This window comes from Coregonus clupeaformis, chromosome 35 (genome assembly GCF_020615455.1).
Source record: "Coregonus clupeaformis isolate EN_2021a chromosome 35, ASM2061545v1, whole genome shotgun sequence".
In the NCBI taxonomy this organism is placed as follows: Eukaryota; Metazoa; Chordata; class Actinopteri; order Salmoniformes; family Salmonidae; genus Coregonus; species Coregonus clupeaformis.
The window spans coordinates 9,547,297-9,571,315 of record NC_059226.1 but is presented as its reverse complement, the minus strand read 5'-3'; the positions used below and the strand labels follow the sequence as shown (position 1 = coordinate 9,571,315).

At 40.4% G+C, this 24,019-nt stretch overlaps 1 protein-coding gene across 1 annotated transcript in view; it reads right to left on the bottom strand.

The window, feature by feature from the left end:
• The window catches only part of LOC121550811 (myocardin-related transcription factor B-like), a 72,321-nt gene extending 49,520 nt beyond the window's left edge, over positions 1-22,801 (bottom strand). Inside the window, exon 1 of the mRNA XM_041863174.2 lies at positions 22,690-22,801. The gene's annotated coding sequence lies outside the window, so the exon portion shown is untranslated. The remainder of the gene's footprint in view (positions 1-22,689) is intronic.
• Between the last annotated feature and the right edge of the window lie 1,218 nt (positions 22,802-24,019).

The window sequence follows — 24,019 nt, the reverse complement described above, 5'->3', positions numbered from 1 at the left end:
AATCGAGCTCTTTGGTATCAACTCAACTCGCCGTGTTTGGAGGAGTAATGCTGCCTATGACCCCAAGAACACCATCCCCACCGTCAAACATGGAGGTGGAAACATTATGCTTTGGGGGTGTTTTTCTTCTAAGGGGACAGGACAACTTCACTGCATCAAAGGGACGATGGACGGGGCCAGGTACCGTCAAATCTTGGGTGAGAACCTCCTTCCCTCAGCCAGGGCATTGAAAATGGGTCGTGGATGGGTATTCCAGCATGACAATGACCAAAAACACACGGTCAAGGCAACAAAGGAGTGGCTCAAGGAGAGGCACATTAAGGTCCTGGAGTGGCCTAGCCAGTCTCCAGACCTTAATCCCATAGAAAATCTGTGGAGGGAGCTGAAGGTTCGAGTTGCCAAACGTCAGCCTCGAAACCTTAATGACTTGGAGAAGATCTGCAAAGAGGAGTGGAACAAAATCCCTCCTGAGATGTGTGCAAACCTGGTGGCCAACTACAAGAAGCGTCTGACCTCTGTGATTGCCAACAAGGGTTTTGCCACCAAGTACTAAGTCATGTTTTGCAGAGGGGTCAAATACTTATTTCCCTCATTAAAATGCAAATCAATTTATAACATTTTTTACATGCGTTTTTCTGGATTTTTTTGTTGTTATTCTGTCTCTCACTGTTCAAATAAACCTACCATTAAAAGTATAGACTGATCATGTCTTTGTCAGTGGGCAAACGTACAAAATCAGCAGGGGATCAAATACTTTTTTCCCTCACTGTATATGTATTTACAGTTGAAGTCGGAAGTTTACATACACCTTTGCCAAATACATTTAACTCAGTTTTTCACAATTCCTGACATTTAATCCTAGTAAAAATTCCCTGTCTTCAGTCAGTTGGGATCACAACTTTATTTTAAGAATGTGAAATGTCAGAATAACAGTAGAGAAACATTTGTATTTGGTAGCATTGCCTTTAAATTGCTTAACTTGGGTCAAACGTTTGGGTAGCCTTCCACAAGCTTCCCACAATAAGTTGGGTGAATTTTGTCCCATTCCTCCTGACAGAGCTTGTGTAACTGAGTCAGGTTTGTAGGCCTCCTTGCTCGCACACGCTTTTTCAGTTTTGCCCACACATTTTCTATAGGATTGAGGTCAGGGATTTGTGATGGCCACTCCAATACCTTGACTTTGTTGTCCTTAAGCCATTTTGCCACAACTTTGGAAGTATGCTTGGGGTCATTGTCCATTTGGAAGACCCATTTGCGATCAAGCTTTAACTTCCTGACTGATGTCTTGAGATGTTGCTTCAATATATCCACATAATTTTCCTTCCTCATGATGCCATCTATTTTGTGAAGTGCACCAGTCCCTCCTGCAGCAAAGCACCCCCACAGCATGATGCTGCCACCCCCGTGCTTCACGGTTGGGATGGTGTTCTTCGGCTTGCAAGCCAACCCCTTTTTCCTCCAAACATAACAATGGTCATTATGGCCAAACAGTTCTATTTTTGTTTCATCAGACCAGAGGACATTTCTCCAAAAAGTACGATCTTTGTTCACATGTGCAGTTGCAAACCGTAATCTGGCTTTTATATGGCAGTTTTGGAGCAGTGGCTTCTTCCTTGCTGAGTGGCCTTTCAGGTTACGTCGATATAGGACTCGTTTTACTGTGGATATACAGTGGGGGAAAAAAGTATTTAGTCAGCCACCAATTGTGCAAGTTCTCCCACTTAAAAAGATGAGAGAGGCCTGTAATTTTCATCATAGGTACACGTCAACTATGACAGACAAATTGAGAAAAAAAATCCAGAAAATCACATTGTAGGATTTTTTATGAATTTATTTGCAAATTATGGTGGAAAATAAGTATTTGGTCACCTACAAACAAGCAAGATTTCTGGCTCTCACAGACCTGTAACTTCTTCTTTAAGAGGCTCCTCTGTCCTCCACTCGTTACCTGTATTAATGGCACCTGTTTGAACTTGTTATCAGTATAAAAGACACCTGTCCACAACCTCAAACAGTCACACTCCAAACTCCACTATGGCCAAGACCAAAGAGCTGTCAAAGGACACCAGAAACAAAATTGTAGAACTGCACCAGGCTGGGAAGACTGAATCTGCAATAGGTAAGCAGCTTGGTTTGAAGAAATCAACTGTGGGAGCAATTATTAGGAAATGGAAGACATACAAGACCACTGATAATCTCCCTCGATCTGGGGCTCCACGCAAGATCTCACCCCGTGGGGGTCAAAATGATCACAAGAACGGTGAGCAAAAATCCCAGAACCACACGGGGGGACCTAGTGAATGACCTGCAGAGAGCTGGGACCAAAGTAACAAAGCCTACCATCAGTAACACACTACGCCGCCAGGGACTCAAATCCTGCAGTGCCAGACGTGTCCCCCTGCTTAAGCCAGTACATGTCCAGGCCCGTCTGAAGTTTGCTAGAGTGCATTTGGATGATCCAGAAGAGGATTGGGAGAATGTCATATGGTCAGATGAAACCAAAATAGAACTTTTGGTAAAAACTCAACTCGTCGTGTTTGGAGGACAAAGAATGCTGAGTTGCATCCAAAGAACACCATACCTACTGTGAAGCATGGGGGTGGAAACATCATGCTTTGGGGCTGTTTTTCTGCAAAGGGACCAGGACGACTGATCCGTGTAAAGGAAAGAATGAATGGGGCCATGTATCGTGAGATTTTGAGTGAAAACCTCCTTCCATCAGCAAGGGCATTGAAGATGAAACGTGGCTGGGTCTTTCAGCATGACAATGATCCCAAACACACCGCCCGGGCAACGAAGGAGTGGCTTCGTAAGAAGCATTTCAAGGTCCTGGAGTGGCCTAGCCAGTCTCCAGATCTCAACCCCATAGAAAATCTTTAGAGAGAGTTGAAAGTCCGTGTTGCTCAGCGACAGCCCCAAAACATCACTGCTCTAGAGGAGATCTGCATGGAGGAATGGGCCAAAATACCAGCAACAGTGTGTGAAAACCTTGTGAAGACTTACAGAAAACGTTTGACCTGTGTCATTGCCAACAAAGGGTATATGACAAAGTATTGAGAAACTTTTGTTATTGACCAAATTTTCCACCATAATTTGCAAATAAATTCATTAAAATCTTACAATGTCATTTTCTGGATTTTTTTTCCTCATTTTGTCTGTCATAGTTGACGTGTACCTATGATGAAAATTACAGGCCTCTCTCATCTTTTTAAGTGGGAGAACTTGCACAATTGGTGGCTGACTAAATACTTTTTTCCCCCACTGTACTTACTTTTGTACCTGTTTCCTCCAGCATCTTCACAAGGTCCTTTGCTGTTGTTCTGGGATTGATTTGCACTTTTCGCACCAAAGTACGTTCATCTCTAGGAGACAGAACACGTCTCCTTCCTGAGCGGTATGACGGCTGCGTGGTCCCATGGTGTTTATACGTGTGTACTATTGTTTGTACAGATGAACGTGGTGCCTTCAGGCGTTTGGAAATTGCTCCCAAGGATGAACCAGACTTGTGGAGGTCTACAATTTCTGTTCTGAGGTCTTGGTTGATTTATTTTGTTTTTCCCATTACGTCAAGCAAGAGGCACTGAGTTTGAAGGTATGCCTTGAAATACATCCACAGGTACACCTCCAACTGACTCAAATTATTTCAATTAGCCTATCAGAAGCTTCTAAAGCCATGACATCATTTTCTGGAATTTTCCAAGCTGTTTAAAGGCTTAGTGTATGTAAACTTCTGACCCACTGGAATTGTGATACAGTGAATTATAAGTGAAATAATCTGTCTGTAAACAATTGTTGGAGAAATTACTTGTGTCATGCACAAAGTAGATGTCCTAACCGACTTGCCAAAACTATAGTTTGTTAACAAGAAATGTGTGGAGTGGTAGAAAAACGAGTTTTAATGACTCCAACCTAAGTGTATTTAAACTTCCGACTTCAACTGTAAACCCACAACCCTGGCGGTGCAAGAGCCATGCTCTACCAACTAAGCCACACAGATTACATTTATTCTTAAACTAAATTGCCCTTTTAAACAAGATAATGTGGTTTCATGAAAGTGCAATAATCCTGAATTATGAGCTTTAGTTAATTTATGTTCCTGTAATCAGCATACCCTGTCCGTCCCACTGAGTAACTTGAAGCCGAGTTATGACATTACTTACGGGCTCATGACAATATTTCTCTTCCCATAGATGCCTGAGGCAGATGATTTTCCTTCAGTAAATTACGACCAAGAGGCAGATGAGGGTGTAAACATGTCTGGACAATAGGCTGCCTGTATGACTCAAGCGCTGATCTCTTCCTGACACAATTAAAAAAAATATATATATATATTTATTTTTTTGGGGGGGATGGATCAGCTTAATATTGCAGATATATTGTATCTTCTATCAATGTAACTGTCTGCATCACTTCCAATCCCCCATGTTTTTTTATATATATACTCCCCTTTATTACTTTTCAACCCCGCCATCCTTTCCCTACTTGGAGTAAATTAGTGAACAACAATGCCCAGGCCTCTACTTCCGGTCTATACTTACTATCTACACCTTATGGACACAGTTAATTTGACAATAATTCTATTATTATATAAAACATTTTTGCTCCTGAACTTCTTCTACTCTCAACCTCTCCGATCATTTTCATGATGTCCATCCGGTTTGCTTCTATATGCCATATATTTCTAACTGTGCTCTTTCCCAAAAGCTCCCAACATACAACCTATATACTTATTATGGACACAGTATGCTTACATTATTAGCTATCTTTGTTATTATTTGTTGTTATTTGTTACTAGTCCCATCCTTCAACTCTATTCAATACCTCCCATCTATCTCTTAACACCATCCAGCACTGATCTCTTCCTGACACAATTAACAACTCCACTACTTCAGCAGGGGGTTGATTCTGTATACCCCACAAGGCCTACTGGCAGTGGAATGGTTTCACAATAGTGCAGAAATCAATACTTGTCCCCTGCAGATTCTTCAGAATACACATGACTCCAACACTATATCTATTTCATAGCTTCCTCGTGTACCACAAGGTTAAACCCCTAGTGAGCATGAGGCCAACCCAAGTTCACTTGCAGTCCTCTGAATTAGGATGTACTGTGTCACCACCTAGGGCAGGAAGTGAGCCACATAGTGCACATGACTAAGCATTGAGTGTCATCGTAGTAAGCATTCCACCCTATCCTGGGGGCTAAAAGTGTCCTCATGGATCCATGGTCTATTGTGTTTGTGATTGTGTTTGGTGTAGATGCAATTTGATGCCAAGTAACTAAGCCATGTCAAATCCGATCACAATGCAAAAACGTAGACGTGGGAGGCAAAGCCTGTGATCTGATTGGATCATTCATGAGAAGACACAGACAGTGGTGAGATAAAAAAAACAATTACAAGTTCTATCAGGAAATAGTAAGACTTAAAAGCAGTTCAGCACAACAGGAGTTAGAACAGAAGAAGTTGAAATGAAAAATCCTCAGTGGTGACGGAAAGAGGATTGTGAGGAATGGGACAAAACTAACTAAAATGTATGTGGAATAGAGAGAAAAAAATTGTATGTTACCGCACTACACATTTATAACTTTGAACCACAATAAATGACCAGACGAGGTCAACCGTATGGCTAAAAATAGCTAATAGTACTCGCCAGAATAAGCTGCTGGAAATAAGACGGGGAAAAAAGCCTCCTTTTCCATGTGTGTCTCAGGCCATATGAGTCTCACCACACTCAGAACTGCACAAAAGAAAAACAGTGTGAGACTGACTACTGCAGCACTGCAGAAAGAGGAGGGGGACTTCCTCATCCTTAACCCTTCTTCCTCCCCCTCCCCGCCCCCCCAAAATCCCCTATTTCAAACACTAACTTTCCCATAAGTCTAATAAATTCTCCAGTGGCCATGACTGAGAACTTCACACATAGCGTCTGACCCTCCCACTTCCCCTCCGGGACGGGCCCCTGTAGGGCCCAGAGCCCAGGCAGAGGAGCGAGCCGCTGCACTCAGCATGGGGTCAGTGGAGGAGGGGGCGGCTGGACCGGTCGTCCGCAGACAGAAATAGCCTGCCGCTTGGCCGTTGGCATGTTGGGACTCATGGCGTGGGCCTGGGAGGAGGGACGGAGTATCTGTTTTGGTCTACAACCACAGTGGACAGTGGGGGAGTGCTGCTCTGCTTTCCAGGTGGCAAGTTTCCATTCAAACAATGTTACTGGGAGAGTTTGAGGTCTTAATTTAGTCCAACTGAAATAACCTATGCTAGAATAATGAGGCAGATACTACTGCAGTGGCACAGATAGACACACACAACACAATGACCTGTGGTCCAATATTACCAAATGGGGATGTAGCCTATACCTCTTGATATTTTATTATCTCATAATTCTCCCCAAGTATATACAGTGCCTTCAGATGTTATGTAAAAGTGATATTTCAGTTTTTTTACGGAAATATCACTTTTAATAGATTTAATAGATTGTAATAGATTTGAAGAAAGAAAATGAAAAAGCTGTTTTTGCTTTGCCATTATGGGGTATTGTGTGTAGATTGATGAGGGGGAAAACGATTTAATCCATTTTAGGCTGTAATGTAACAAAATGTGGAAAAAGTCAAGGGATCTGAATACTTTCCAAATGCACTGTATATACAGTACCAGTCAAAAGTTTGTACACCCTTACTAATTCAAGGATTTTTCAAAATTTTTACTATTTTCTACATTGTAGAATAATAGTGAAGACATCAAAACTTTGAAATAACACATATGTTATCATGCAGTAACCAAAAAAGTGTTAAACCGATCAAAATATATTTTCGTTTCTTCAAAGTTGCCACCCTTTGCCTTGATAGCTTTGCACACTCTTGGCATTCTCTCAACCAGATTCACCTGGAATGCTTTTCCAACAGTCTTGAAGGAGTTCCCACATATGCTGAGCACTTGTTGGCTGCTTTTCCTTCACTCTGCGGTCCAACTCATCCCAAACCATCTCAACTGGGTTGAGGTCGGGTGATTGTGGAGGCCAGGTCATCTGATGCGGCACTCCATCACTCTCCTTCTTGGTCAAATAGCCCTTACACAGCCTGGAGGTGTGTTTTGGGTCATTGTCCTGTTGAAAAACAAATGCTGGAATGCTGTGGTAGCCATGTTGGTTAAGTGTGTGTTGAATTCTAAATAAATCACAGAGAGTGTCACCAGCAAAGCACCCCCACACCATCACACCTCCTCCTCCATGCTTCACGGTGGGAACCTCACATGCAGAGATCATCCGTTCTCCTACTCTGCGTCTCACAAAGACACTTCGGTTGGAACCAAAAATCTCAAATCTGGACTCATCAGACCAAAGGACAGATTTCCACTGATCTAATGTCCATTGCTCGTGTTTCTTGGCCCAAGCAAGGCTCTTCTTCTTTTTGGTGTCCTTTAGTAGTGGTTTATTTGCAGCAATTCAACCATGAAGGCCTGATTCACGCAGTCTCCTCTGAACAGTTGATGTTGAGATGTGTCTGTTACTTGAACTCTGTAAAGCATTTATTTGGGCTGCAATCTGGTGTGCAGTTAACTTTAATGAACATATCCTCTGCAGCAGAGGTAACTCTGGGTCTTCCTTTCCTGTGGCGGTCCTAATGAGAGCCAGTTTCATCATAGCACTTGATGGTTTTTGCGACTGCACTTGAAGAAACTTTCAAAGTTCTTGACATTTTCCGTATTGACTGACCTTCATGTCTTAAAGTAATGATGGACTGTCTTTTCTCTTTGCTTATTTGAGTGGTTCTTGCCATAGTATGGACTTGGTCTTTTACCAAATAGGGCTATCTTCTGTATACCAACCCTTCCTTGTCACAACACAACTGATTGGCTCAAACACATTAAGAAGGAAAGAAATTCCACAAATTAACTTTTAACAAGGCACACCTGTTAATTGAAATGCATTCCAGGTGACTACCTCATGAGCTGGTTGAGAGAATGCCAAGAGTGTGCAAAGCTGTCATCAAGGCCAGGGTGTACACTTTGAAGAATCTCAAATATAACATATACAGTTGAAGTCGGAAGTTTCCATACACTTAGGTTGGAGTCATTAAAACTCGTTTTTCAACCTCTCCACAAATTTCTTGTTAACAAACTATAGTTTTAGCAAGTCGGTTAGGACATCTACTTCGTGCATGACACAAGTAATTTTTCCAACAATTGTTTATAGACAGATTATTTCACTTATAATTCACTGTATCACAATTCCAGTGGGGTCAGAAGTTTACATACACTAAGTTGACGGTGCCTTTAAACAGCTTGGAAAATTCCAGAAAATGATGTCATGGCTTTAGAAACTTCTGATAGGCTAATTGACATCATTTGAGTCAATTGGAGGTGTACCTGTGAATGTATTTCAAGTCCTACCTTCAAACTCAGTGCCTCTTTGCTTGACATCATGGGAAAATCAAAAGAAATCAGCCAAGACATCAGAAAAAAAATTGTAGACCTCCACAAGTCTGGTTCATCCTTGGGAGCAATTTCCAAATGCCTGAAGGTACCACGTTAATCTGTACAAACAATAATACGCAAGTATAAACACCATGGGACCACGCAGCTGTCATACCACTCAGGAAGGAGACGCGTTCTGTCTATTAGAGATGAACGTACTTTGGTGCGAAAAGCGCAAATCAATCCCAGAACAACAGCAAAGGACCTTGAGAAGATGCTGGAGGAAACAGGTACAAAAGTATGTATATCCACAGTAAAACGTGTCCTATATCGACCGCTCAGCAAGGAAGAAGCCACTGCTCCAAAACCGCCATAAAAAAGCCAGACTACGGTTTGCAACTGCACATGCGGACAAATATCATACTTTTTGGAAGTACATCACCATCAGACCATTTTGTTGGTAAACTACATGGTAATGTAAAAATTTTATTTTTTAGTGATCCAATACGTAATATAGTACATTTGTCATAATTTGGTTGTAATCCAGAGAGGTTAGAAAATGTATCTAGATCCTCTATGAGGCTGTGGAGGGATTCTAGTTGTGGATTTAAAAGAAAACATGAATCATCAGCGTACAATGACACCTTTGTTTTTAAGCCCTGTATTTCTAATCCTCTGATATTATTATTGGATCTGATATTAATAGCTAACATCTCGATGGCCACAATAAATAGATATGCCGATAGTGGACAACCTTGTTTCACTCCTCTTGACAGTTTAAAACTTTCTGAGAAATAGCCATTATTTACTATTTTACACCTAGGGTTACTATACATGATTTTGACCCATTTTATAAGAGATTCTCCAAAATTGAAATGCTCCAGGCATTTATATATAAACCCCAGTCGAACTTTATCAAATGCCTTTTCGAAGTCTGCTATGAATAGCAGGCCTGGTTTCCCATATTTTCCATAGTGTTCTATTGTTTCCAATACTTGCCTTATATTTTCTCCAATGTATCTTCCATGTAAAAAACCTGTCTGATTAGAATGAATAATATCCGACAATACCTTTTTAATTCTATGCGCTATACATTTTGCTAGGATTTTTGCATCACAACACTGAAGTGTAAGGGAACTCCAATTTTGTGAATGGACTGGATCTTTATATTTTCCACTTGTATCCTGTTTCAGTAATAATGAGATCAGACCTTCTTCTTGAGTGTCAGATAATCTACCATTTACATAGGAGTGGATAAAACATGCTAATAACGGTCCTCTTAGTATATCAAAAAAGGTTTGGTATACCTCGACTGGTATGCCATCCAACCCTGGAGTTTTCCCAGACTTAAAGTATTTAATTGCATCCAGAAGTTCCTCCTCTGTAATTTCACCTTCACATGAGTCTTTCTGTGTGGCTGTTAATTTGACATTATCAATAGAAAAAAATCTCTACAATTAGCTTCAGTTAGAGGAGATGGAGGCGACTGAAAAGAAAACATATGCTTAAAGTACTTTGTTTCTTCCTTCAAAATATCATTTGGTGAATTATGGGTGACTACGTCAATTGTAACCAGTTTCATTAAGTTATTTTTGGTAGCATTCCTATGTTGAAGATTAAAAAAGAATTTTGTGCATTTTTCCCCATATTCCATCCAGTTTGCTTTATTTTTTATAATATATTACACTTGATCTTTCTTGAATAAGTTTCTCCATTTCTTTTTGTTTTTCCTCTAATTTATTCTGAGCCTCTATGTTACAGTTTTTATTGCCATCTATCTGTTCTGTTAGACTTTCTATTTCCTTTCTTAGTATAAACTCTTTTGACCTAAATTTCTTTTGTTTTCGAGATGAGTACTGAATTGCATGGCCTCTAAAGGCACATTTAAAGGTGTCCCATACAATAAGAGGATTCGCTGTACCTATGTTATGTTGGAAAAAGTCAGTTATAAATTTGTTTGTTCTAATTATAAATAAATTATCATCCAATAGGCTTTGATTAAATGTCCAATGTCCTCGCCCACGTGGAAATTCAGTAAGAGTAATGTATATGCCTATTATATGATGGTCCGACCGCATTCTGTCCCATATCAACACTTTTTTTTTACTTTTGGTGCCAACGAGAATGAGATAAGAAAGAAGTCAAGACGACTAGCTTGATTCAGTCTCCGCCATGTATATCTCACTAGATCAGTATATTTAAGCCTCCATATATCTACTAGTTCTAATGTATCCATGACATTCACAATTTCCTTAAGAGCATGTGGGTGATTGTTTTTGGTGTGATTTCCTTTACGGTCCATTGAGCTATTTAAAACAGTATTATAATCCCCCACCATAATAATATTGTCTTGAATTGCTTGCAGCCTTGTAAATGTATTATATATATTGTCAAAGAATTGTGGATCATCATTATTTGGTCCGTAAAGGTAAATGAGCCATATCTGTTTATGGTCCAATAACATATTTAAAATAATCCATCTACCTTGCGTGTCTATTTTGACAATTTGCACATTCGGATCGAAATTACTATTAATTAATATCATCACTCCCTTTGAATTTCTTTGCCCATGGGAGAAGTATATTCCCCCCCATTCTTTTTTCCACGCTACTTCATCTCGAATTGTTGAATGAGTTTCCTGTATACAATAGATATTATATTCCTTCTCTTTGAGCCATGTAAATATTGTTCTTCTTTTGTTATTATCAGCTAAGCCATTACAATTATAACTGGCTATACTTATTTCACCATACACCATAATGAGATACAAGTTTCAAGTCTATTTATCATTATGTACAGTGGGGAAAAAAAGTATTTAGTCAGCCACCAATTGTGCAAGTTCTCCCACTTAAAAAGATGAGAGAGGACTGTAATTTTCATCATAGGTACACGTCAACTATGACAGACAAATTGAGAATGTTTTTCTCCAGAAAATCACATTGTAGGATTTTTTATGAATTTATTTGCAAATTATGGTGGAAAATAAGTATCTGGTCACCTACAAACAAGCAAGATTTCTGGCTCTCACAGACCTGTAACTTCTTCTTTAAGAGGCTCCTCTGTCCTCCACTCGTTACCTGTATTAATGGCACCTGTTTGAACTTGTTATCAGTATAAAAGACACCTGTCCACAACCTCAAACAGTCACACTCCAAACTCCACTATGGCCAAGACCAAAGAGCTGTCAAAGGACACCAGAAACAAAATTGTAGACCGGCACCAGGCTGGGAAGACTGAATCTGCAATAGGTAAGCAGCTTGGTTTGAAGAAATCAACTGTGGGAGCAATTATTAGGAAATGGAAGACATACAAGACCACTGATAATCTCCCTCGATCTGGGGCTCCACGCAAGATCTCACCCTGTGGGGTCAAAATGATCACAAGAACGGTGAGCAAAAATCCCAGAACCACACGGGGGGACCTAGTGAATGACCTGCAGAGAGCTGGGACCAAAGTAACAAAGCCTACCATCAGTAACACACTACGCCGCCAGGGACTCAAATCCTGCAGTGACAGACGTGTCCCCCTGCTTAAGCCAGTACATGTCCAGGCCTGTCTGAAGTTTGCTAGAGTGCATTTGGATGATCCAGAAGAGGATTGGGAGAATGTCATATGGTCAGATGAAACCAAAATAGAACAACTCGTCGTGTTTGGAGGACAAAGAATGCTGAGTTGCATCCAAAGAACACCATACCTACTGTGAAGCATGGGGGTGGAAACATCATGCTTTGGGGCTGTTTTTCTGCAAAGGGACCAGGACGACTGATCCGTGTAAAGGAAAGAATGAATGGGGCCATGTATCGTGAGATTTTGAGTGAAAACCTCCTTCCATCAGCAAGGGCATTGAAGATGAAACGTGGCTGGGTCTTTCAGCATGACAATGATCCCAAACACACCGCCCGGGCAACGAAGGGGTGGCTTCGTAAGAAGCATTTCAAGGTCCTGGAGTGGCCTAGCCAGTCTCCAGATCTCAACCCCATAGAAAATCTTTGGAGGGAGTTGAAAGTCCGTGTTGCCCAGCGACAGCCCCCAAAACATCACTGCTCTAGAGGAGATCTGCATGGAGGAATGGGCCAAAATACCAGCAACAGTGTGTGAAAACCTTGTGAAGACTTACAGAAAACGTTTGACCTGTGTCATTGCCAACAAAGGGTATATAACAAAGTATTGAGAAACTTTTGTTATTGACCAAATACTTATTTTCCACCATAATTTGCAAATAAATTCATAAAAAATCCTACAATGTGATTTTCTGGTTTTTTTTCCTCATTTTGTCTGTCATAGTTGACGTGTACCTATGATGAAAATTACAGGCCTCTCTCATCTTTTTTAAGTGGGAGAACTTGCACAATTGGTGGCTGACTAAATACTTTTTTTCCCCACTGTATGTTTGTAAATGTACCAATAAAAAATACCGTAATGATTGAGTGTCCATATAGCTGTACCGTGATATTTGCATTGCTACGGAGTAACCCTTCAATTGTTCTCCACTAATTCCCCAGCTAAAGCCCCTCCCCATCCCAAGTTGAGCCGTCATCCCAGTGATCAGCATCCCACCCACGTCCCTCCGGATCCCTAAGGCCCCGAGAGGCCAGGACCCATCCATCGAAAACAGCACACAGTGCCACCCACAAAACAGAAGCAGATTAACCGGCAAAAGCATTTCCAATGCTTTCACCTCTATATATATATATATCTATATAACTATTTAAAAAAAATTATACATATCCTATATTCCATCATTATCAATTAATATGCGTAATAATGTCGGCAGTTCACGCGTAGGATTCTAACATATAACCCGGATTGCCATTGTATTACATTTAATTCATTGACAAGCAATTATTATCCTAGCAAATAATTCCTGTGGTCCATCCCATACCCCCCCCCTCAACATCCCCACCCCCACAACAGATGCCAGACAAGCACACACGCACATACTCACATACTCCAACATACTCAACCCCCCTCCTCCACAATCCACCATAAAATCAGATACTCAACGGCTGTTATATCCCAGAGCCCAACTCGAGAAATAACTTGATTTACGAGTGCACATACAGTTAAAGCTGATTGAGAAAGCATGCAGATTGAGCAGAAATTGATAACAATGTGAGATTTGATTAATCTACTTAATCTATGTCAAGTCCTAGGTGATGGAGATCAGATCCACCCTCTTCACCTGAGACATAAACACTCTGATCCCCTGTTGTAACCATTTTCCCAAGCATCTCCGTGCGGTCAGACCTTTGATTATTTTGTGCCACCTGGGCCACAATGATAAACCCACTCTCTGATTGTCCGAGTGTGACCCCCTCCCCATGGGTTACTGCAGCCAGTGTTGCCAGAACTGCCACTACCTGGGTGGGCGTACCCCACTGGAATCCCCACCGGCTAGGTAAAAGGTCGTCAAGGTTCTCATTAGCAGCTTTGAGAATTTCCTTGTATATTATGCTCTCCCATCAGGGGGCTCTGGCTTTGTAGGACCAACCCTGCCAGGCAGGCTCAGAATCTTGAGGGGGCGGTACTGCTCAAGTAGGTCTCTGACCGCATTTATTTCTCTGTTTAGGCTGCATACTCACAGCAGGTCCATAAAAGAGATGGGAACTTCTCTTTGGTGTATGGGTCGCTCAGGTGGGTGTCCAGGTTATAGGATTAGGGATCTTTCCATCATGATAGGACAATGAAAAATTAGATTAGATGTATACTGTATTTAAAAATGTATATCCCTCATCTACACAAAATTGAAAGCTCTCTCTCACTACCCCTGCTCATAGACCCCCGGTCGGCTCTGGGATATGCAACCATTTCCCCTCTCACTCACTTAACGCCGCACCTTTTCAAACACAAAAATGCACACCACATGGTTGACTGCGGAAGAAATGGGCCGAGCGTGCAAACGCACCCGCATCCACATCTGCCGCAAGGGGGAAAGGACGCCAGAGAGAACACAGGACCAACCACAACAACCATCCGCCAAAACAACAACCGCCCGCCAAAAAGCCATGTTCTAATTATTTGTATTTAAAGATGTATTATTCTGCTTGTTATGTCGTTTTATCCTTTTATAAAATACTATACTTACTATAAATGTTATTTAATATTACAATCCCTATCATTGCTAGTATCAGGTGCTCCAATATTCGACTCCTCTATTACAACTTTTAGAATAGCCATGGAGTAGTCTTTGTGTCTCTGAACATTTGGTTGTCAATATATAGTTTATCCACCACGGAGGCCTACAAACCTGACTCAGTTACACCAGCTCTGTCAGGAGGAATGGGCCAAAATTCACCCAACATGTGGAAGGCTTCCCGAAACGTTTGACCCAAGTTAAACTATTTAAAGGCAATGCTACCAAATACTAATTGAGTGTATGTAAACTTCTGACCCACTGGGAATGTGATGAAATAAATAAAAGCTGAAATAAATAATTCTCTCTACTATTATTCTGACATTTCACATTCTTAAAATAAAGTGGTGATCCTAACTGACCTAAGACAGGGAATTTTTACTAGGATTAAATGTCAGGAATTGTGAAAAACTGAGTTGAAATGTATTTGGCTAAGGTGTATGTAAACTTCCGACTTCAACTGTATACAGTGGGGGGAACAAGTATTTGATACACTGCCGATTTTGCAGGTTTTCCTACTTACAAAGCATGTAGAGGTCTGTAATTGTTATCATAGGTACACTTCAACTGTGAGAGACGGAATCTAAAACAAAAATCCAGAAAGTCACATTGTATGATTTTTAAGTAATTAATTTGCATTTTATTGCATGGCATAAGTATTTGATACATCAGAAAAGCAGAACTTAATATTTGGTACAGAAACCTTTGTTTGCAATTACAGAGATCATACGTTTCCTGTAGGTCTTGACCAGGTTTGCACACACTGCAGCAGGGATTTTGGCCCACTCCTCCATACAGACCTTCTCCAGATCCTTCAGGTTTCGGGGCTGTCGCTGGGCAATACAGACTTTCAGCTCCCTCCAAAGATGTTCTATTGGGTTCAGGTCTGGAGACTGGCTAGGCCACTCCAGGACCTTGAGATGCTTCTTACGGAGCCACTCCTTAGTTGCCCTGGCTGTGTGTTTCGGGTCATTGTCATGCTGGAAGACCCAGCCACGACCCATCTTCAATGCTCTTACTGAGGGAAGGAGGTTGTTGACCAAGATCTCGCGATACATGGCCCCATCCATCCTCCCCTCAATACGGTGCAGTCATCCTGTCCCCTTTGCAGAAAAGCATCCCCAAAGAATGATGTTTCCACCTCCATGCTTCACAGTTTGGATAGAGTTCTTGAGGTTGTACTCATCCTTCTTCTTCCTCCAAACACGGCGAGTGGAGTTTAGATCAAAAAGCTCTATTTTTGTCTCATCAGACCACATGACCTTCTCCCATTCCTCCTCTGGATCATCCACCAACTTACATTTACATTTACGTCATTTAGCAGACGCTCTTATCCAGAGCGACTTACATGAGCAATTAGGGTTAAGTGCCTTGCTCAAGGGCACATCGGCAGATTTTTCACCTAGTCGGCTCGGGGATTAGAACCAGCGACCTTTCGATTACTGGCACAACGCTCTTAGCCACTAAGCTACCTGCCGCCCACTTCAGATGGGCCTGGACATGCGCTGGCTTGAGCAGGGGGACCTTGCGTGCGCTGCAGGATTTTAATCCATGACGGCGTAGTGTGTTACTAATGGTTTTCTTTGAGACTGTGGTCCCAGCTCTCTTCAGGTCATTGACCAGGTCCTGCCGTGTAGTTCTGGGCTGATCCCTCACCTTCCTCATGATCATTGATGCCCCATGAGGTGAGATCTTGCATGGAGCCCCAGACCGAGGGTGATTGACCGTCATCTTGAACTTCTTCCATTTTCTAATAATTGCGCCAACAGTTGTTGCCTTCTCACCAAGCTGCTTGCCTATTGTCCTGTAGCCAATCCCAGCCTTGTGCAGGTCTACAATTGTATCCCTGATGTCCTTACACAGCTCTCTGGTCTTGGCCATTGTGGAGAGGTTGGAGTCTGTTTCATTGAGTGTGTGGACAGGTGTCTTTTATACAGGTAACGAGTTCAAACAGGTGCAGTTAATACAGGTAATGAGTGGAGAACAGGAGGGCTTCTAAAGAAAAACTAACAGGTCTGTGGAGAGCCGGAATTCTTACTGGTTGGTAGGTGATCAAATACTTATGTCATGCAATAAAATGCAAATGAATTACTTAAAATCATACAATGTGATTTTCTGGATTTTTGTTTTAGATTCCGTCTCTCACAGTTGAAGTGTACCTACGATAAAAATTACAGACCTCTACATGCTTTGTAAGTAGGAAAACCTGCAAAATCGGCAGTGTATCAAATACTTGTTCTCCCCACTGTATATATATATATATATATATATATATATATATACATATTTAAAACGTTTAAAAGTAGCAACAGAGACAAGATGCTAGAGTAAAAACATTTTCATAGAGTGAGGACAAATTTAAGAGAGCAGAGACCCATCACCAGAGGCCTTAATGTGTTTGTGAGTGGACAGAGTGCTGCTGACCCTAAGTGTCCTTTGTGTAACACAATCACCAGCCTGCAACCCCGCTGACTCAGTGGGAAATGCTTTCGATTCCCTGCTCATCGCTAGCACTCACTGTCCTTAGATTTACATGCTGTTCATGTTACTGATATTGATGCTGTGCCATGGAAATGTAATGCCGGGAATCAGGTCTAACTGCATAGGGAATTGGGATGATGTCAACCTGGAACATTTCACTGGAGGGTAGTAGCTCATGAGGTGTGAACATGTTGTTCAAACAAATTCACTAAAACCGACATCCCATTAATTCCAAATATAAATGAGGAACAAATGTTTATGTCATGACTATCTGAATCATGTTCACACAGAAAACATGTCGCTCTTGTAGTATTCATATTACATTCAAGTCTGTTCGCATGGGCCCAGCAAGGTGCCGTATACACTTACGATTCCCCAGAAAAGATTAGGAATAACATTTATTCATTGGAATAAGAGGTAACAATAACAGCGTCAGAACAGCGTAACAGGCCTCCTGCCTGAATACGGACAGACAGCACAGTGGGGCTGAGAAAACACAACCCAGAACACCAGGGAACCACCATGCCTGGCCTGTCCTCTCCTTGCACTGTGCTGCCTCACTATGAATCAAATCAAATCACATTTTATTTGCCACATGTGCCGATTACAACAGGTGTAGACATTACAGTGAAATGCTTACTTAAAAGCCCTTAACCAACAATGCAGTTTTTAAGAAAATAAAAAGTGTTAAGTAAAAAATAGATAAGTAAAAAAAAAATAAAAAAAATAAAAGAGCAGCAGTAAAATAAAATAACAGTAGCGAGGCTGAGTGGCGCAGTGGTCTAAAGCACTGCAATGCAAATAGTCCAGGTAGCCATGATTAGCAGTTCAGGAGTCTTATGGCTTGGGGGTAGAAGCTGTTAAGAAGCCTTTTGGACCCAGAGATCGGCAGTTACATGTATTTGAAATACGCATTTTAATTACTTCTCAGTATTTTGTCATTAGAATTACACTAAGCTGAATGTATTTTGTAATTGTTTAAAAATACGAAAAACTTTTCTTTATCATTTTTTATCGCTGTTCACATTTTGTGGCCCCCCTTTTAACCTGCATTGGTATCAGAAGTCTGATGGCACTATGGTATGATTTAGCGCCTGCTAAATATATTAACTAAATATTCACTGAGTGTACAAAAATCCAGGTGAAAGCTATGATCCCTTATTGATGTCACCTGTTAAATCGACTTCAATCAATGTAGATGAAGGGGAGGAGACAGGTTAAAGAAGGAATTTTAAGCCTTGAGACAATTGAGACATGGATTGTGTATGTGTGCCATTCAGAGTGTGAATAGGAAAGATAAAAGATTTAAGTGCTTTTGAATGGGGTATGGTAGTAGGTGCCAGGTATAAGTGTGAGTGTGTCAAGAACTACAATGCTGCTGGATTTTTCTTGCTCAACAGTTTCCCGTGTGTATCAAGAATGGTCCACTACCTAAAGGACATTCAGCCAACTTGACACAACTGTGGGAAGCATTGGAGTCAACATGGGCCATCATCCCTGTGGAACTCTTTCGACACCTTGTAGAGTCCATGCCCCAACGAATTTAGGCTGTTCTGCGGACAAAAGGGAATGCAACTCAATATTAGGAAGGTGTTCCAGATGTTTTGTCCACTCAGTGTATGTCTATGGTGTATGTAGGCACCTGGGCTGAGCCATAAGGGAACCCCCCCCCTTCCACTTTTGATCTGTAATCACCCACTAATTAATTAGTCATTTTTGCAGATTAAAAGTGTTAGTAATGTATCAATATTTATCTTAAAAAATGTGTTATGACATAGCCAATGAATATATTGCACAACTTTGGATTTCCGCCCCATCTCATAATCGAATGGTTTAAACCGTTTGGAAGTTTTGACCAGACTCGGAGTGAGCTTATCTTCTTCTACCACTTCGACCATGCAGTGTGGGTAGTAAAAGTGATTATGAATCGTTTTGAAATTATCAACTTTACCCTGTATATCTAAAAATGACCATATATACTAATTGTTTCAAGCAAAACTACCAAAACTATTGCTGATGGTGAACCTGAAGAATCAAAATAAAATATAACGAACAGATTGTAGCCTACCTATAGCCCTCTTCACGACTGTGTTGGTGTGTTTGGACTGTGATAGATCCTTAGTGATGTGGACACTGAGAGCTTCAAGTTCCTCAGTGTAACACATCACTAAGGATCTTTCATGGTCCAAACACACCAACACAGTCGTAAAGAGGGCACGACAACGCTTCTTACCCCTCAGGTGGCTGAATATAGTTGGCATGGGACCTCAGACTTCTAAACAAGACTGCTAAATAGCTCATCAAATGGCTACCCAGACTACCTGCATTTACCCTTTTTGCACTCTCTTGCATTGACTATATGCATGAGAGTTGTGTCTCCGGTGGTAGTCTACTTTTATTCCGGTAAAACTCAATTTTCAACAGGGCATTTGATCAAAATAACCTAGCAAGTTACATTGGTTACCACTCAACTAATAAAGCCTAATATTGCGCAAGCCATTTTACAAAAATCTGAACGCTTAAGGTGATGCGCAGATGTGCCAGATCAGGAATAGACCTCTTGTTGGTGAGTACGAAGCTGTGCACAGTGCACAGTTTGACTAGGCTACTGATATTGCCTGGGGTTGTTCGGCATACAAATTACTTGTAGATCAATGACTGTCAACATAATTACATGCTTAGTTAGACACTGAAGGAGAGGATGCAGTTGTCACAAAAGATGAGAGGTATTTTCGAAAGGTAGAAAGAAAGTAATATGAGCAACAACAAAAAATGTGAACTGTCGATTTGTAAAGTTTGAATCAATTTTCGTACGGATGCATGCTACATTTGGATCGGGGTCCCGCAGACCAATGCACACATATCTACAAAATTTGAATCAGGGACTGATGTTTATTGGTGAATCATTACATCCCTAATTGCAAGCATTTTCAAAAGTTTGAGGTGGGTTTTTGAAGTGTTTTTCTGCAATTTATGCTTTAGCCACAAATACGAGTATAAGATGATTCAACAACACTATTTGGGTATGAGTTAACAGAATATTAACTTTTAAAAGTGAGATTTTTACTGGACAGTTACTTTAAATTACAATTCAATTATTGAATTTGAATTGAATTTGAATTGGCCACACCCCATAGAAAGCAGAATTTGAATTGAATTTGCGTTAAAGGAAATATAATTTAATTCAGTGAAATTCATTGAAATTCAAATGGTTAATTTATTCCATAAATCATTATGAACATGTTTATTTTGATATCATGTATGATTGCCGCCAATAACATGTTTAATATATTCTTGAAACATTTCATTTTAAAAACTCATTATTCTAAAACAAGTTTTAAATAATTATAGTGGTCTGGAAATATTGTAAAATAATTTTGTAGGTTGTCTATAATAATGTATAATTCAGTTACATGTTATTAAATATTAAACAAAAAATACATATCCCAGAATGCATTACATCAAACACTCCAGAATGGATGGAACAACCTAACATCTCATTATATAAATACAAACAAAATACTGTTTGACATCTTTGAGTTATAATCAAGCTAATATTTGGAATGGTATCTGTCTTCTTTAGTATGCAATGGCTTTTGGCAAAATATATGGCAAAGGAATGATCACAGATCTGAGTAATATGTAACAATGTTTACTTTACATTGTAATTACACTGTATATGCCTATGTAACTACATGTCAATTGTAAAAAGTGGGGCCATAGAGACCTGACCCAACCTCAGAAGCTCTCGATGCAAACCTAACTTTCACCAGCCCTACAAAAATACTGCAACATGAACTACTGAATGAGTGTGAGAACATTGATGCTGTCCAGGCTAGCTGCTTCAATAAACAGACTTTAAATATACAACTTTTCCCTTTTGTAGACCCTTGTAAAACTGTATTGTAAACACAACGCTTCTTCCATTAGTTGCAATGGGCCCACTTCAATGTACCTTGCCAGATACACTAACATTGACAGAAAACGGTAGCAAAGGAAAAAAGGAGTGTGCAATTTTCCAGGTGGTCTGCCCTTCAAGAGTTTGTAATTGATTTGACAATTTACATTGTATAGCATTGCATCTGCAACGGTGCAACAGAGATTAAATAAATGATGAAAGGAAGTTTATGACAGTGGACAGTCATATAACATGCATGTATTCCATCTCTCCCAAATTCAACATAAAATGCAGAAGACACAGCAACTCTCTCTCTCTATCTCTCTCTCTCTCTCTCTCTCTCTCTCTCTCTCTCTCTCTCTCTCTCTCTCTCTCTCCTGCATTCATTGGCTGTCATCTCCCCAGAGATGATTGACTTCCTGCCTCCACTTTGGGAAATGGTTACCCTGATTACAAACATTTCCTTCCTCCATCCCTCAGAGTGCTGCTGGCTCAGATGGATACATTATTTACTCAGGCCCCACACCCACAGTCACATCCACGTGCATCATACAGTGGTGAAAGGGTGCTGGGAGAGCAATCTGGCTCAATCTAGAAACACCTTTCCCTTGATAGACTTATGGTTACATGGGTTTGTTTGGAGAGTGGGATTTTAAAACGAATGAAGTGTGAAAACACTTCAAATATATGTTGTGTTTGTTGACAGTGTTAAGTGGCATATAGACCCACAGTTTCAACAGAGCATATGGGAGCATGTTGATGTCATGAACTCTCATGCTGACCTCTGTGATACTGAACAAGATCAAAATGTGTCTCAAAACATAATACTCCAAAAGCTTACACACATTCAAGACCTTGAGCAGCACATATTTTCAGCATTTCGAGTTAATCCTTAAAGCGTCAATCAGCAGTAGAAACAATAAAGAGCTAGACACAGAGCTGCCATGTCTATCGGCGCCATCTTGATTTGATTTGATAATAACAAAGTGGTTCCCCACCCCTGGTTCGGTAAAAAGCTAAGGGATGGGGCTAGAGAAATGTAACCTCTCTCAAATTCACAGACAGAGCTATGGATGCAAGGATTGACCATCCATGATATCAAAATGATAGTTTTATAGTGTTTGTTTACATTTTCTTTGTTTACAAATGGAGTAAAACAAGCTTATATTTTGGGTTCTGATGGGGTATGAGAGTTGAACTAAGCTCATGAAGCATTAATAAGTTATATTCTTCTAGCTAGAATCAATGGGTACATATAATTAATTTCTAAGTCAAAAATGGATGTAGCGACTGCTGATTGGCTCCTTTAACAATTAAAAGACCTCCTCACATAAGAACACTAAATCTAATCTAATCTATCTCAAATCACCCCACTGTGAGCAGTACTTCATTGGTGACAAATGCACGTGTGGGGCTATTGTCAAGTAGATAAGACAATATTTCAAAATGTCAGGTGTGTTAGGTTACCTATTAAATTATCAGAAAAGTTGCATGGTATTGTGTTGCCAAAAACTGCTCACACACATTCGTTTTTCTACATAAAATCAACATACAAAACCTGCCATATATCAGGAGAATAGCCTGTCAAGATTTGCCATTAAAGTTTTTGCCGAATCAAGCCCCGCGACATTGTATCCACCGTTCATCACTTATTACTGCACTGTTACAACGCATCACCAAAGCAACCGGTGGCAGTGGTGCATCTTGAAACAGCTACGAACAACAGTGACAGTAGAATTATTGAAACATTGACATGCAAATCTTACCGATTTCCGTTGGTACGTGGCTCGAAGGAACGGAATAGTCGCTTGTTTGAGAGAATGAATAAATAAATATATATTTGTTTTTCTTCGGTGAAAGTGAAGTTGTTGGTCTTGGAAAAAGATGGCTGCTCCTTGGCTGGAGTCGATGATGTAATCAGAATTTTAACCCCTTGATGTGTTGAATCGAAGTGTTCAATCAATCCAGCTCCAGAAAATGCCTCATACTGAATTCAATATACCATTCATAATTGTCTTAAAATCACTGCATAATTTGTAAATGTTTTATATACAGTCAGGTCCATAATTATTGGCACCCTTGATAAAGATGAGCAAAAAATACTGTATAAAATAAATAATAGAAATACTGAGCGATATTGTATGCTAAATTTTTTTGGGAAATTACATTATCTTATACTAATACTATTGCTCGGAGAAAGGGATTTTGTTAAGCAAGTAATAAAAACAACACAAAAAGAGGGCACCCCTGTTTTTGGCACCCCTGTTGTCAATAAGCAGAAAATAACCCATTCCAACTTCAAAATATGGTGGTGGATATTTGATGTTATGGGGCTATTTTGCTTCCACTGGTCCTGGGGCCCTTGTTGAGGTCATCGGCATCATGAACTTTACTCAGTACCAGGACATTTTTAGCCAAAGACCTGGTTGCCTCTGCCAGGAGGCTGAAACTTGGCCGCAAGTTGATCTTCCAGCAACACAATAACCCCAAGCACACATCAAATTCCACAAAGAAATAGTTAATTGTCCACAAAATCAACATTTTGCAATGGCCATCTCAGTCTCTAGACTTGAACCCCATTGGAAACCTGTGGTTTGAATTGAAGAGGGCATTCCATAAGCACAGACGAAGGATATAATAATAATATGCCATTTAGCAGATGCTTTTATCCAAAGCGACTTACAGTCATGTGCGCATACATTTTTACGTATGGGTGGTCCCAGGGATCAAACCCACTACCCTGGCGTTACAAGCGCCATGCTCTACCAATTGAGCTACAGAGGATATCAAAGATCTGGAAAGATTCTGTATGGAGGAATGGTCTAAGATCCCTCTCAATGTGTTCTCCAATCTCATAAAACATTTTATAAAAAAAGGCTCATTGCCGTTATCCTCACAAGGTGAGGTATTTAAATGGCAATAATTTTGACCCCTATCTTTGAGATTTTTTAAAATTACTTGTTAAACCAAATTTCTTTCTCTGAGCAATTGTATTAGTATAAAATAATATAATTTCCCAATTTTGGGGAGCGTACAATATATCTCAGTATTTGTATTATTTATTTTATACAGTCTTTTTTGCTAATCTTTATCAAG